The 17,437-nt window shown below is 40.2% G+C and overlaps 1 long non-coding RNA gene across 1 annotated transcript; it reads left to right on the top strand.

Moving 5' to 3' along the window:
- Window positions 1-272: 272 nt before the first annotated feature.
- Window positions 273-12,510, top strand: LOC133169717 (uncharacterized). The gene is made up of 2 exons (XR_009718440.1): window positions 273-498; window positions 8,533-12,510. It is a non-coding gene; the product is annotated as an uncharacterized LOC133169717 (long non-coding RNA).
- The last annotated feature ends 4,927 nt before the right edge of the window (window positions 12,511-17,437 follow it).

Raw genomic sequence — 17,437 nt, 5'->3', positions numbered from 1 at the left:
TTTTTTTTCCACATTAGTATGACGCTCACAAAGTAATTTGTGTCCGCTGTCAGACCTCAAACATCATCTTTAAGGTAAAATCTAATTTGGTTAAAAGACTTGCAATAAAAACCGTGCAAGCAAAACTGCGACATGAAATGTCAAATCCGGGAGGGGAGGGGCGGGTTGACAATGAACATACTCTGCACAGCGTTTGGCACTGCTACCAGTATTATGCCATGTTATGGGATGCCTTGACCTTCTGCTCATCCAAGTCACCTAGTGTGGGTTGGCAATCTGTCCGAGCCAGATGAATGCCATGTGGTTAATCCCAAAACTGCCAGAGATACCTACAAGGTGGGCTCTGTAGAGGATCTTGACAGAGGCATGTCGGAAATTCTTCCTGTCATGAAAGATGCATAAAGCAAGATAAAATCAAGATGGTGCTTTTTGCCTCAGGTGTGACATGTGGGATGGCGTATCATGACGAGAAGGAATTCAGAAAATGCATGCACCCTGGTGAGTTTTTTTTTTTCCAGCCTCAAACACTCAAACAGGTACTCCAGCCTCAAACACTCAAACAGGTACTAGCTCCATGCTTACACATAAAAAAATATGTGTAAGCATATGATGTTAAGCCTTGGAAAATGTGTCATTTTATAGCTGCTATAACGAGAACAAATTGCTCTACAAATCATCTGGCCTCAGTTGATGCAAGTGTTTCTTTGTGTTGCATCTGTTAAAAAAAAAAACAAGAGTAGCCACATGAACCAAAACAACAGTTGCAGTGGGGTAGAATCAATAATGGGAGCTGATATGTTGCTTATTTCTTGGCTTTGCAACACAAAAACATCCAAAGTGTTTTAGGGCAGCAAGCACCTTGTCTGTGTCGGTATTTACGAAAGTCGCTTTCTGCAAAACTGTTGTTATGGAGTAGGTTTAATCAATTTCTGCTATGTGGTTGAATGAATGAATGAATGAATGTAAACAAGATATTTTTAAGAAAAAAGCAGGTTGCCAAGTGAAAATGAAATTTTGATAGTATTGTTAGGAAAAGACTTGCCTTGTGAGCAAACTATGTTACCAACAGTACTTCCAACTACCGTAATTTTCGGACTATAAATCGCATTTTGTTTCATAGTTTGGGTGGGGGGGGCGACTTATACTCAGGAGCGACTTATATACATATATGTTTTTTTTCACTTTTTGGGCATTTTATGGCTGGTGCGACTTATACTCCGGTGCCATTTATAGTCCGAAAATTACGGTATATATTTTTGAGGAACAATTTCACTTATTAGGATAAGCCCCCAGACAACTATGACTAATACAGCCAAAAAAAAGGAACGTTGGCAGAAAAACTTTTATTTCCCAATACATGCAGCCCCGATCCAAATTTTTATGAAACAGCAATGAAAAAGCTCAATACCCACCCACGAAAGACAATTTGTCCGACAGACTAGCGATATCTTCTATAATGACGGTAAAACACAGCAACAGTCAATTTATGCCTGCTTTTAAGAAGTGTCGGTTCATTTACAGACGTCGTGTCCGTACCTACAGGGGATTTTTCATTGAAAGGAAAGGATTGTGAGCGAGCACATGGTTGGAGGAGATTAGCACGACGGTGTAATTGGCATGCAGGTAGAGTGTGCGCTTCAATGAGTGCAGCCATATTCTTGCAGCAAGCCTTCAGACAAGCAGGTGGCATTTTATCCCTCCAAGCACAGATACGTTGAATGATGTCAATGGTGAGCTCCAAGATAGAAACATAACATGTATGTCACTTTTAGTGTGGTGGTTAAGTGTGAAAGAAGAAGACTGAATAGGAGGTAAGGTCAGAACATGGCGCTTTACAAGGTAATGCTCACTGGCACCTGATTCCCCGCTGCTTCAAGTGAGAAATTTCTTTTCAAGGGTAAGCCACCAACTCACCCCCCACCGCCCAGACGCTTACAGAGCTATACTGGAAAAATAATTTCATCCAAGACAAAGAAAAGACACTGTGAAGCCTTGAGGGATTGACAAAAGCATTTTGGGAAAACAACTCAAATGTAGGGGGCGGAGCATATTTTCATCATCGCAATTATTTTCAAATCACCAACCTGACTGACCTTAAGTTAACACAAAACATAATGACACAAAAGAAAGATGGTGTCGTTTGAAATTGCCAAGCCAGGGCAGAATGTGAAATTTTCAAGAAATTGAAGAGAGCGTGTGTGCCTGAGGTGGCTTTTCATTAACAAGTGCTCCCTCTGTATCCTATTTACTGCAAGAGAAAGAGCATGAGCAGAATTTTGACGATACACACTGACCAACAAACACAAAAGCTAAACCTGAGCTAGCGATAGCGTCTTTGTTTCATTTGCCCTTATTTTTTAATTCTCTTATGGGTTACTCTTTGTTCGCTCCGAAAAAAAGGAAGCACTCATTTGTCAGCATGAGGTGAAGGGGTGCAAATCACAATTACTTGTGTTAAAAGCCAAGGTCTGCCATCTTCCACAAGGTCACCCTCCTGTCAATGTCACTGACACTGGTCAAAAAGTCCAGATTTTGCTCAAAGGGCAATGTGTGTTCTGGATGGAGCACCATCTGCAAATTGGCAATAAAGGTCATCAACAAGACTGTTCTCACACAAGCTTACTGTCTTACTATGACCTCCCTCTGCACATAAATTTCAATCTTTGGCATAAAACTGTCCAATAAAGCACACAGAAATGCAAAGTAATCACTTTCCTTCCAATTTTGATTCAATCTAGTCCAATAGATTTTTTCAGATTTTTGAGAAGTCACTTCTGTAACATGGTGGCAGCGCCATACTGCTATTTTTCCATACAGCTTGGTTGAGATTAAAGAGTAATGGAGCCTGGCGTACGGGAAAGGTGCTAGCCGTGCAAGAAATAATAAAGTGCGATTCACCACAGATCATTTCACACACACATAGTGGCTTGGAGCAGCGGGAAAACGTCAACGGGGTTGTATGTGCACTTGCAAAGCCATGCATTTCTACAGGCTCAACCTTCACTCAATAGGGGGGGCGGGGGGTGGATAGTGCTGCGACCCATCCATGAAATGAACCATTTTGGAGACGTGTTTGCTTAAAGGAACCGATAGAGTTACACACACCTGGGGTTACATTTTCAGTTAACCTCAATGTGAACATATGCAACATGGCAAAAAAGGACATCTATACCACTCTCCTGAAGCAATTCTTTTTTTAACTACCGGACTATAAGGCGCACCGGACTATAAGGCGCACCTTCAATGAATGGCCCATTTTAAAACTTTGTCCTTATATAAGGTGCACCGGACTATAAGGTGCACCATTAATGCATCATGTCAGATGTTTAATCCAAATCAAATTATTCTCCATTTTATCTTTTTTATTTCAACTTCAGACGCGACAAATTACTTTATAAACACAAAATAATGATCCATAGTCTTTTTGATTCATGATTCATAGTCTTTAGAGGGCCACTTATGATTGATTTCATGACACAATGCTTAGGGCCAGTTTAAATTTAAGAATTTGGTCCATATATACGGCGCACCGGACTAAAAGGGGCACTGTCAGCTTTTAAGGAAATGTTAGGTTTTTAGGTGCGCCTTATAGTCCGGAAAATACGGTACACACAAATCCACACCCACTCATTTCTTTCATTTCCATTATCTAAGTCAGTCACTAACTGGCTTGACGTTCCATCATGAGAAAAGTTTCCATCATCTCAATAAAGCAACGATCTTTAAATGCCACCCTTGTGACCTCCTGGAAACTATTCAAATATGATGATGAAGATCAAACGCTGCATGTTGTCAACCAAACGTCTACTAAGAGCAAAACATGCAGCAGCAATTAACCCAAACACTTCACTATACAAACACGAGCTGACCGTACTGTAATTAGCCATCAACCACCCCTTCTTCAGCACATATGTTGGTATTGCCTCACTCGATTTGACATTAGACATGTGAAGAGGTCATTTTTACTCTGCAAAGCCATAAAGTCCATTTGATGGTAACTTTCATGAGCTCCATGTCTCTCTGCCACTCTCTAACCACTTAGTAGCAGACAGAAAACGGCTCCAACACGACCTCTGATCTCACTTGCTCTCGCATGGAAGTCCAGATGGAGTCCAGGAAGTTCAGGAAGCTCAGCATGGGCTTTGAAGTCAGTTGTGATTAACACATAATAACACATTTATCCTCTCCTTTGAAAAAAAATAACACTTAAGTCCAACTGGGTAAAATAACTGAACTATGACACACATTAAGATGGCTTCACTTGACAGCAACCTGAAAAAAAAGGCTACTCATTAAAGTGGCTGCTGTGAATTTACAGACCTTGCAAAAAAAGACGTTATTGCTCACAAATGTGACTAATGAGCATGCGGTGAGAAGTGAAACTTGCTATTACATCAAAGTAACAAAAAGGTGCAAGTTGAGCAGGTCAAGTCCAGGGTGAAATGAAAGAACAGTGATTGAAACTGCCAAGGGAAATTTGAGCTATGGGCTAGTGATTAACGGTGAAAGGACAGACATGGGTCCTTTATCATTTAACACCTTGTCTAGCATGGCCCCCAAATGTCTGACTGGTTCATCAGAGCTCTTTGTCTGCCAAGAGAAACCCCCTTTTGAAAAGAACATTTATTTGTGGAAGTTTTTCCAATTAGTTTTTAATGAAAAGAAATTAAATATATATTTTTAAAAAACTATTAAAAAATATTTTATTAAAAAAATATATATAACAAATATCTTTTTAATTCAATACGTAAATCTATTGTGATATTTTGGTGTGCATACAGCTCCTTAAGAGGACAAAATGTCCTTATATAGTATTACAGATTTGCATCATAATCAATTAATTGATCCCTACGAATTCAGTTGATTACGTTAAATCGACTGTTGCCTAATAGAGTCTTGAAGCAGTCAGCTAGATTGCTCAACGTGGCTGCACCAACTAAAGCACACTTGATTGAATCTCACTGACATACAAATTGATTTAATAACATTGACAGATTTTGCAAAAATAAACTATTAAGAATATTGTACAAATTACAGGAAATGTCTGTCAACATGCACCTCTAATAAAGTAAGAGCATGCACGCTGAATAAATTCCACAAGAGTTCAAGTCAATTTAAATAAGAAAATGCTAACTCCATTTTGGCACGTTAAGGACGCTCGTATATTCTCATTAAAGTAAGTGGAGAAGTCATGTGTCAAGATTAGCATTCTAGGCAGAACAGAGGGCACACACACACAAAAAAAAGTCAGCTCTTGTTAAAATGTTCCAGAAAGAGAAAGATTAAAAGCCCATTTTGAATTGAGACAGGAAGCACTTCTCATTTTCACGCTTTTGATAAAATAGCTCACAAATTGATAACGGGGGTTGTCACATCGAAATGGCAATAATTATTGTATTGCCTATTTTGAAAGGGATCCTTGAGCAATGACATTCAGCGTTCTTTCACATGCTAATGAGATTTTATCAGCATCAAAACATGAAGATATACTTCATAGTTATTATGTGACTAGTGCACATGTTGATTGTTTTTATCACCAGTGTACATAAGGCTCAGACACCCTTTTCTGTTCTCCGCCCAGGAGGCCTGGCCCTCCCAGTGACCCCAGTGTACCCCGTCAGACTAAACAATGATGTTGGGTCACCTCTTCATTGCCCAAGACAGATGGCTGCCTGGCCACCATGGCCAAGGTCACCCCAGCTCCCCCCCGAAGCGCTCCGTGCACCTGCACCCTAATACGCCTCCATAATTTTTATTCCTATACAGCACCCAGCACACGTAAAAGCATAAAACCTCCCCCAAACACAAGCAAGAGAAGAACATTTACAATTTAACATTCTACTGGCGCATTCCATCTGAATACCACAACAACCCTGGGTGAATAAAAATCCATTAGCGGGATTCAAAGGTTAGCAGAATTTTGACAGTCTTCACTAAGGAAGGCTTTTAAAAAAAAAAAAACATTTGAAACAGAAAATGAAAAAAAAAAACAAGGTCTTCCGAATAACACAGTCACACTTACACGAAGCTCACGTTGACTCGTGGTCACTTGCGAAAAAGCATTTAAAAATAACAATTAACCACCAAGACAAAACTCAATCAAAAGAATTCACGTCACTTCAATCTGCTCTCACCATAAGAAAACAAGACAGCAACATATAATCACAAATTTAAAAAAGAACCTCACTCATCATGTGTTAAATTATTCCTCCCTGGCGTTATCCCAAATCAATTGGCACTTGTGTCATTGAAGCAATGCTCCACAGCCAACCCCCCAGTCATGGGGGGGAGCTATTGATGAGAAGCTGTGATCCATGACACAAGCTACCTGTCACCGTCACATGCGTCCCTCCCTCGGCCATTCAATAGAGAAAAGCATCAGATCAATGTTGGCAGACATCGTCCTCCCTCTGCAAAACTAATTATCTGAGCATTTTATACTGCCCAGGCTCATCCACGCTTTGTTTATGCAGGTTGCAATTAGTTAGATGTTCAATAAAAACTGGGGGTTGGTACCCATAAAAGGTGGAACGATGGCAGAAGGTAAGAAATGAAAATTTGAATTGTGCAAAGCGTGCACGCTGAATTTTGAATGTTCCCAACTTGAAGAGCAAAGCTGCATAACTTTCTGCAAAATTTGCTGCCGCTGGATGTTAATATCACTTCCACATGCACAATTAAGTCCAAGTGAATATTTATGGCAGGTTTAAAGACATCTTTCTCAGTCCCCTAGGTGTCACAAAGTGGCTGTAATCAGGAATCAGAGGTGCGTCTCCCTCTGTCGATATCCATTCAGTCGTAAAACCCGACGCTCTATTCGGCTTCTCGTGTTCTGCTTGAGCGGCGAAAAACTCACACTTGCAGCCAGTTGATGACATTTCCAAGATAGTGGCAAATAAAAAGATTTGGAATTTTAAAATTATGTCCATCAGGTAATGGAAGGACATAGTCAGGGTGCCTCATGTCGTTCCCTTCATAGATTTCCATGTTAACAGTCGAGCAGTGAGCTATTAAATGGTTCTCCAGAGAGGTGCCGATTCAGGGTCACCAGCTTGTAGGAGTCTAAAGAGCTCCTCGTCGGCCTCCTTTGTGAGTCGTCTTATCTTTAATTCAATTAAAACCTTGCTTTCCCTCAGCTGAGAGTTGATTTCCTTCTGGTACAATTACGCCGCTGCGTTGGTCATTGGCAGATGATCTATCCGGAAGCATTGATCCTTGACCGTCATACATTATCTTTATCTTCAAATTACAGCATTATGTGGGTGAGAAGATCAACACAAGTGACCAAAACAAAATCTGTCTATTGATCAAATAGTAAATGATGACCCTAAATTTAAATACATCTAAAACGGTATCAATCATTATGCAAATTCATCATATTGGCTGCCATGTGTAAACTTGTTAGCTACTACCGTCTCCTAATGAGCATGAACCGTTAAATCAAATCAATAATATGTCAAAAGACTTTATGATGTCATTGTCCAAATATATCATCACCGTAATGGAAGTGCATCTACTACAAATCACTAAGAATTATTTCCAGTTTTACTGTATCTCATGTTTACATTTTTGGATCAGAATATTCAGATTGGAAGGACAATGAATCATAGCATCTTGTAATGTCATTACACTGCTGTTTGTAAAAATAAAAATAAAAAATTGCAAAGTCATCAACTGGGAAATGAAACCAAGCTGCCCAAATGGAAGTCCTCACACCGTTACACCATCAATGATCTGCTAACCATTCCACATATTCAATTTCTAGTGAGACGATCAAAAGTATGTTTCTAAACCAATCTCAGCTTCTCAAGTCCATGACGAATGCCTATCATTGTTTTCTTTTTTTCATACCAAACCATTTCCCTTCCGAGTGAACACTATGTGGTTAGCAGACGAACTCGCACTGCCCTACAGGTATGCAGACAATTAGGAAGCGCCTTTGCGTTTGCTATTATAGCCTGCGGCTAAACTGATGGGAGCAGGAGAGCGCTTCTGCTTTTTAATCAGCGTAGAACGAAGGACGCTCCCTTGTGTGACTGAAGGCCCCCCCCAGACAAACTCAAATGAGTCAAGAAAAATAGGTACTCCTCTCTCACAATAGCTTTGTGTTGTTTCTTTTTTTATTCTCATGCTGTTGTGCCGTACAATCTCTGAGAGTGAACTAATATGGAGGGAATATAAAATTCCACCTCGGCAATGAATAAGAATTGGTTTTAAACAGCTAAAATTGCCCCGAGACATCTGGGAAGATCTATGGCCTCATCCCCTCCATTAATTGTTCATGACCTAGCCAAGCTCGCCATGATATGGACATCAATTTAGCAAAAGTAGAACAAAAACATACTGAACGGGTCACCGGATTATCTCAAAGGAATTTTTCTGACTTTGTTCTCTGTGTGATTTATTCCCTCACACAATCAAAAGTTAATTAAAAGAGTCCATTTGTTTTGGAAGCGAAACAAAGGCTTTTCCCGCAAACTCCAACAGTTTCCCTACTGACAGAAGCATCCTCCCCTTTTTTTTTTCCTGCAGGAAAGACGCTCTTTGTTCTGAGCGCCGGTGGAACGGTTGACGGCATCAAAGCGTGGCAGAGAGCTTCGCCGACCTGCGTGCTAATGAGAGACAACCATCCTGCGCCAATGTGATTACAATTGCTTCATTAAGAGGATAAGCTGATATTGCGTCTTGAAACTTGAGTGCTAGCCACCGCCGCGGCGGCTGTGTTAATGACTTTTGATCCGATACAATGAATTATTATGACGTCAAAATAACTAGCCTACAAAAGCTGACAGAAAGTTCCAAGCTCAAGTTTTGCTTGGGGTGAGAACATCCTGGATGCAACAACGCTGACACTCTTCATCATCGCCTCCAGAGCTGTTCACTCAAAGCAGACAAAGAAAAAACAAAAGGGATTTAGCAATACATGTCAGCAAAGCCAACTGATGATGAGAAACCGAACGGGGAGGAGTGTGATTTTTATTCTTTCGCGTTTGTGTGCCTCAAGCCTTTGCAATTTCTACATTTACAGCCTCTGCACAGTGTATATATAAAATTATTGTTATGGATTATGCTGTAAAACAGGGCATTCTAATTTATCGTGGTTTATGGTTAGATTAATTGCATGACCTTTTATAGGCACGTATAAGCAGTGAAGAAGAAGGAAAATACAAGACTGCAATAATATAGCCGTTCCAAATATTTTCAAACTGAATCGTTAATGATTATCGGATCAAATTTGCTGACCTGGAATAAGTGCGTTGCAATTACACGAAACGTTTTGACATTCGAACCCACAACAAAGCTTTTGTCTCCTTCACTCCTCCCTCTGAAATGATTTGAGTTGTCCAATTATAATAAGCAATGTTTTATGGTAATTCCATTTCAAAAATCCTGTTGCTAAAACAGATATTTATCTCAATTATTCATTATTCCCATACCCAAGATGCATAGGGCACATCCCATTTGCTCGAGGCTGTTCTTCCCCACAAGCGGAAATAATTGAAATGTGGCAGATGTTTAATTATTGCTATTTCAAAACACAGCCAACCATAATGAAGAGTGTATCTTACCTTGTATGAAAATCATACATTCATTCACACTATGTGTGGGTAATTATTTTGCTTGTAATGAATGGAGCAGTAAATTATAGAGCAGGTGAGTCAAAGGAGAGAATAACCACGACATGAAAAGCTGAGGTCGGATGTTTCTTATGAAGACGCTAGCAAGGAAACGTATTACAAGTCATAGAACAGTAGACCACACACAATATCACACATGAAGATGTACGATATGTGCAAAAGCCAGGTCACATGATGGATCGGTGGCTGAGGTGCAGGACGACTTTTTCCAAAAGGAAACGTGCCGGCCTGATATGATCTGGAATTCTCCTAATAACGAGAATAAACGCAAGGGCACAGAGCTCAAAGGACACCATCTATTATTCATTTGAAGATCTCATGAATAAAAAATGAGATTATCCCACTCTATAGGTTTTAAAACGGAAGCAAGAAAACTACTATTATCACTAATTTTCCACTGTATGGACAACAGTATGTTCACAAAATGTCATATTAATATTTAATTTCATTTAAGGGGGGAAAAAAAAAACAGGAAAGGGTTAATGTCCTGTCAACGCAAATAAATATCTCTGCATGGAGCAGAATGTGGACTGAACAAAAAATGTGCCCACATCATCAGATTTTTAAAATAAGATCTCACAAAAAAAAATAACAGCATGCAGAAAATCATCTGTGATAAACACGTTTTACAATTGTCTGTAACTTTTATAAAACAACTGTGCGATTGAATGCCGTAAACTGTTTATAAGTAACATTTGCAAATAAATTATACGTACTGGGTGAGCGTAGTCACATTAAATACTTCACTTTTTCCTTACTTGGATATTAATCTCAGTTGCCTCAAATATGATACACGGTGGAGTATAAGAAAGTGCATGACCCAGACTTCCCGCTCCATTTGTTGCACGCTATGTATTTGACATGTAGAATTAATACCGATTAAAGGTGACAAACACTTTTAAGATGTTCTGGCTACACTTGAGAATGGACGATTAGTAGAAGAGTAAACGAAAGACACTCAAACATTACATTCAAGTCATCTTTATGTATCATCCGGTTTTATAATGAGGTCACCGATGCAACATTTTCATCTTCATAGTAATTGGCACTAAAAGACCCCATATAGGGGTCCATCTGGCTTTCCCGTCCTGGTACTCTCAGCCTCCCTAGGCTGAAGCTGCTCGTTTAATTAAAACATACCAGGACTGTGACACTTTCATTAGAGAAGCAGGTTGAGCCCGGCTGAAGTGATAAGCATGCCGAGAAAGAAAAGAGACCCAACAGAACTTTTGAGAGGCGGCCATTGTTCAGCTGACATGCCAGAAGAATGAATACAAACGAGCAATAAGAGTTACCACCAATATCCTCTTGTGATATAACTGAAGAAATACAACCGTCAATATATCATCGCTAGAACATTTCAAGAAGAAATTGCTGGCTTGGAGCTTTTTTCACATTGTGATTGATTACAACTTCAAAAGGTACAGCTCACTGTGGAGCCACCAAACACGGTGGAAGGGTCGCTGGTCACCCTCAGGTTTGTTTGAATTAGTCATTGGAAACAGCGGGAACTGAAATAGGGAAAATATTTACCACCCCAGTATGTTTATATTACAAAAAAAATATTTAACCAATCAAAGGTTATCATGCACTGCTTTGTTTTTACTATGCAGTCTTAATGAAGATCACTTTTAATTTGCTCGGCAATCGGTCGGCTCGGTTAGCTTGTCAGTCCACACATGGGAAGCCGAGACTCACCGTTACGCTTGAAACATTTCCAGAGCAGCGACAGCCGCATGTATAGTCACGCCGTCATGCCCTGCAGCTCTCTGCTCCACTCATTAAGCGAGAACATCCTGAATTCGCCCGAGCCGCGGCATACATCTATATTGGATGCACTGTCTGAAAATGAAACACGATTGTCAAAGTGGTTCGATTGTTTTTTAATTTAAATTTTGGGGCATGCTTTGTACTTGTATGAGAGGCTTAGATGCACAAATGAATTGCACATAGGTGGGCTTTACATTTCCAAGTGCATAGGCAAAAGATCGTTTTTATTTCTTTGGCGAATACGATTACGGCCCACTTTACACTTCTTATGTTCGCATTTATGTTGAACAACACACACTTGGGTTTAAATGAAGCATGACGATGGTCTGTTGTGAACATCCAAATGTCCACCATATTGCGCTGGTTGACTATCCCTTATGTTCCACGTTGATTTGTTTTAAATCCACTTGGGTTAAACAGATCACTCCTAATTAGGATTGCGGTTTATTTTTAACTTGCCACATTGTTGGTGCATTCTATTTTACATGCTCATAAATTAGAAGTGCACTTGCCTATGTTTCGGTGTTCCGCTGCTACAGCAACACTCCTTCAGTCAAGCAAGGTGCCGAGACGAGTCTCGCTGAAGTGCTTCTGGGTCTACACATAGCATTTAACAAAGCCTGATGAATATTCAGACTTCTTTCATCTGGCTAGGAAAAAAACCCTAGCAGCCATTTTAGAAAATATAGCACATAATTAAGACACCTTGAACAAGGCCACTAAAGTCCACTGTTGTCTGAAGCCCCCAAGCTTGTCATTAACTAAATTACGGCAGAGCTCAAACTTTGATTACTGCTACGGGGGTTGAATGTATGTTGATCTATGGCTGTGGGTGTGAAAGGGACAAGTCACAACGAATAAAAAGTGTTTTGAGTAGTAAGTGCATCAAGAGGTGCATGAAATACGGTAATGTTTTGGGGTCATATATTGGTGTAACTCTTCTTCACTATTTGTTATTTTGTTTTGCTGGCTCCACGTTTCTTTCCAACTGTGCTGTTGGCAGTTTTGTTATTTCTTGATTTTTGCTGGTGTACTATGTACAGATTTTGTGTTCAGAAAGGTTGGGTCTGTATATTTTTAAAAAATAAATGTGTGTATGGCTTTTAGTGTAATTTATATTACACTAATTAATATTGTAATTTATTTATGTAATTTATATTCATTTTACGTGTGTCAGTACGGCATATCCATGAACAATTTGCAGGAACGTCTTTTTAAGAGATTTTGTTTGGATGTGGTCATTTAAAAGTGGAACCTGTATTATAGTCAGCTGATAAATCAAACTTGGAAATTTTTACAACTCCAGTTACCGTATTTTCCGGACTATAAGGCGCACCTAAAAACCTAACATTTCTCAAAAGCCGCCAGTGCGCCTTATAGTCCGGTGTGCCTTATATATGGACCAAATTCCCAAATCTAAACTGGCCCAAAGTATTGTGTCATGAAATCAATCATAAGTGGCCCGCTGAAGACTATGAATCATGAATCAAAAAGACTATGGATCATCATTTTGTGATTATAAAGTAATTTGTTGCGTCTAAAGTTGAAGTAAAAAAGATAAAACTGAGAATGATTTGATTTGGATTAAAAATCTGACATGATGCATTAATGGTGCACTTTATAGTCCGGTGCGCCTTATATAAGGAGAACGTTTTAAAATGGGCCATTCATTGAAGGTGCGCCTTATAGTCCGGTACGCCTTATAGTCCGGAAAATACGGTAATTTGCTTTTCTTCATAGAGAGGCATTACAGAAGAATTAATACTAATGCACCAAAACCAAAAGTACCACTTTGAAACAGCCATCATTTGACTTTCACACTGGGAACGGTAAAGTCGAGTATTGTTTGGTGCGCACATAAAGCGTTTATTTCTGCTTTTATAACGCCGCATTCAAAAACAACATCCAGGCTTTTAGGTAACATCTGCGCTTCTGTCTGATAACCAGTACTTTTCTTACCCAAGGGAGCAAGTGCAACAGCTGTAAGCACAGAGCACCTTTTGTGACATTTCGTAGCTGAGGCCAGTCACAATATTGCCACCACAATGACATTCAACACAGGCCCCAATGTTACGATCGAACCTTTCCCAGAGAGATGGCACAGGCGCTGGTTGGCACAAAGCTGCTGTCAGACTTGCCACAGCGGAATCTCTCTCTCTCTCAACCAGCCAATGGGGTGCGGCTGACAGGAAGAGCTCCTCGGCGCCAGACAGCTAAACTCGAGTAAGGGAGCCTTCAGCCAGTGCTGATATATTCCATGGCCCAATGCAACAGATGGAGATTTTTACAGGTGGCGTTTGGGGCAAAATACTTTGCTTGAGGGGACAGCATCTGCTCCATCACAAATTGGGATGGTGTACCCTGCCTGCACACACACTTTCCTCCTTATCATATTCTATCCTCCCTCGATTGTAAAATAGCTTTGAAGAATACACAGCACATTCTTTTTTAATTTATTTTCATTTCTGTTGTAGTTCCGAACAACATCAGATATCTGCTGTTTTTAGGGTTATTCACAATCCCTCCACCCCCAAAGGGACACAGTGTTAAATCTAATTTCCGCAACAACATGAGGCTCGCAGACCACTCCCCAAGCCTCCATCACTCATGATGCACTCAATAACCTTGGACTCATATTTCTCTGGCGGTGATTTAACGACTTGCAAAATTACACTTCGCTTGGTTGAGTCTGCGTTGATGTTGATATCTCAACCCTTTACCGTCCCGTGTCCCGTCAATCGGCCGCCGTTATTTATTGTGACTTACGCCATGACACACGAGGAACGCCCGACCTGCCATTCATCTTCCCGTTAAATATAAATGTGCCAGGCCAGGTCCGAAGCACGGGAGCAAGGTGAACTACGACATTTTGAACAGTGCAGACGATGAATTATAGCCGTCAGTGAGTTGCTGTGAAGTTGTGTCACCGGGCCCATTGCAAAGACTTGACAGGGTGTAAAAAAAGATATTTACACGTACAGGCCGTTAGTGTGGGTAGATTAGTGTGATGCTCCAACCTCCTGCTGGGAGAATTTATGTGTTTGTATATTACAGAATGAAACAAAACTACCAGCATGTAAATTACGAAGAAATGCTTAAGTAAGGAAAAAAAAATGTCTAGTGTTATACTTTTCACTTACTTTACATCACAGTGCCCTGAATCTAATGTTCTTTGCATAAAATACAAAATCTATATTTGAACAGTCTCCATTTTTGCATTTTAAACACTCTATGGGAGGCTAAGCGTGCATATTCCAATATTGCTTGAATTATTAACAATTCACTTTGTCTCAGTGGATGAGAAAGGGCAAAAGTTATATGAAATGTTAACTGAATATAAAATATCCAAAAGATAAATAACTGATCAGCTGTTTATGTCTTGAATTAGATTTCTTTAATCGACTCTCATCATCACACGCTATACACAATTGTGTTCCGAATTGAGGAGCTACGGTTGCATCTGCGTCTTCCAGACATTAATTCCCCAAGAAAGAACATATTTTCAATTCATAAAAATCCATGTTTATCATTTGGGTTACACCCAAGTTTACCAGGAGCATTTTTCCCCTAACGAAACCTCCCCAGTGAAGATTTATTCACGTTCTAATCGTAATTCAGCCGGCGCCTGCTCCTGCATGGTAATTACTCCACGCTGCACACTTGTGCTAATTAATTCACTGGAAATGTGGCTGAGCAGCACGGAACATATGAACATGCAGAGCTCATCACATACCGTAAACTGTTTACAGGAAAGGAATGAGCAGCAGGATTCTACTGTATGTACAGTAAATTAAAGAACAACAAGATGGATCTTAGTTGTTTGCATTAGTATTATCTCCAAAGCTTAAACTGAAAATAAATATTGAATTTATTTACATAACGTAAATATACAAATCAATCTAGTTGGAGTGAAAACTAGCAAAGACACCGGCAGTAAAATATCCTGATTCCTTTGTAATGCACGATGACAACACCCACAATGAGATTAACGCTGATATGACGGCAAGACAATCACGGCAGACAAATGGCTGGTAATTCAATCACTTGTGCAGGACATGTCATGTCAGTCGCTCGATTGAGTGTGACGGGCCGCAGGAGGTGCTGGCAGACTTACATTGACATAGGGCGCCCAAAGTGCTGATGCATCATTGTGCAAAGTGGGACCAAAATGGGCTTAAGGCGTGTGAGGTGAATACGATCCATTAATGCTGATGCGGGATGTGCCAGAGTGACATCGAACTAAATAATAAAGATTTAGAATAAATGACGATACAGCTCAGAATGATTTTGGAGCAAATGATTTGCTTCTTTTGTTGTGCTAACATTATGAAAATAAATTTTAAATATTTATCATTTAAATTACAATTTAACCCTCCAGAAATTATTTCCCAGTGTGTGAATAGAAATTAAAATGACGGAGATCATGACCAACATCCTCATCGGCTCCTATTCGGTGCCAGATCCAGATGCTGTTCATTAAATAATTATAAGTCCGGCGGAATTGAACTTTGATTTAATTGATTCGGGCAAGCCCAGTGGAAAGAAAATTGATGGGCCACAATGTTTGGATCTGCTTCAAAACATTCAGTGTGATCAGTGTGTGTTGAGGATTTATTGAACACATTACAGCAGTAAGCAGTTGCGAGCGTCTCCCACCAGCGTGACTAATACCACCACAAAACAAAAAACCTCTGTGTTTGTCCAATTACAGCTCAGACACAGTGATGAACAGAGTAAACACTGCTTATTCTCCATGATGTGGCAAGCACACACGGCACCAATTCAAGCAAGTCATTCGACTGCCATCCGAGCCCAATAAGCAAATAAAACGTGTTCTATCTGGTTCTTCCCAAGGCGTGGCTGAATTTAAAAACTGATTTTTTCTCTTCCATTGTGTTGGATGGGAAAGTGAGGTGGTGGCACCCGTGTCGTGACACTTCAGCTGCAGTAGGTGTTGCCAGTTGAAGAGGTTGGACCGTCTTCCATCCTCATGTACTTGTCCAAAATCCAATACACAAAGCTACACAAAGAGCTGTAGAAGAGCTACAAGCAAAGGAAGCAAAAGCAAACGATATACGGAATAAAAAAAAAGAATGGAAGACTGTCTGTGTAAATTGGTTGAGGCTGTCTCCTCTTTGCCAGATTAACTCCAGAGGGCAAGGACGCAGAAAAGGTTGGGAGAGCGTGTAGGTGGGGGTCTGGCTGCAGTTCTTTCATCAAAGGACTTCTCTTCTTTCTTTCTCTGTGCGCCAACCACGGCGAGCACTCATGATTGCACGATAGAAAGGAAAAAGCAACCTCTTGTGCTGTCTGTATTTATATTTTACTTCACATTTCCACCACTGATGATAGAAATATAAAAGCACCTACAGCAGAGATGTGGAATAGCAATGATATGCATGATCCCCTTGTGCCATTATTATAATACGAGTCCCGCTGTCCTGCATTTGGATGGGCTGCTTCCAGGGCCTCGGGCGAGGTTGTTTTAATCTTTTGTGCCTGGCCCGAGGCCATGAGACCAACCCTCCGACCGGGAAAAATATTGTAGGTCTTCTGACACTCTCTCGCTTGTCATTGTGAGGATGTCACATCCCTCCCGGCTTACTTCTGTCTACCTCTCTCCCCTGAGTGGGTATAATTACATTAAGGAGTCAATCCAAGCTCCTCCAGTAGCAGACCTCCAACCCGGTGCATGTCTTGGTATTAGTGCGTGCATAATCCTGGCCTCAAGGCAAAAAAAAAAAAAAATCAAGACCTATGTTTTTGAAAATAAACCTGTTGACTCCATAACTTGACTTTTGCCTACTTTTTCATATTGTTGAATATAATATGAATCTACAAACTTGAAGGTGGACCTCCGAGTCATTCCGATTTTTTTTCCTCTATGACACGTATGTCCAACTCATGGCCCGGGGGCCGGATCTGGCCCGTCACATCATTTTATGTGGGCCGCAAAAGCAAAATCAAGTGTGTCAATTCAATGTTTCTTGTTAAAATACTAAAACTCTAAAGCGTCTTTGTTTTTAATA

The sequence above is a fragment of the Syngnathus typhle genome, linkage group LG16 (genome assembly GCF_033458585.1).
Source record: "Syngnathus typhle isolate RoL2023-S1 ecotype Sweden linkage group LG16, RoL_Styp_1.0, whole genome shotgun sequence".
NCBI lineage: Eukaryota > Metazoa > Chordata > Actinopteri > Syngnathiformes > Syngnathidae > Syngnathus > Syngnathus typhle.
The sequence above is the reverse complement of the archived record's forward strand: the minus strand, read 5'-3'. Positions and strand labels throughout refer to the sequence as shown.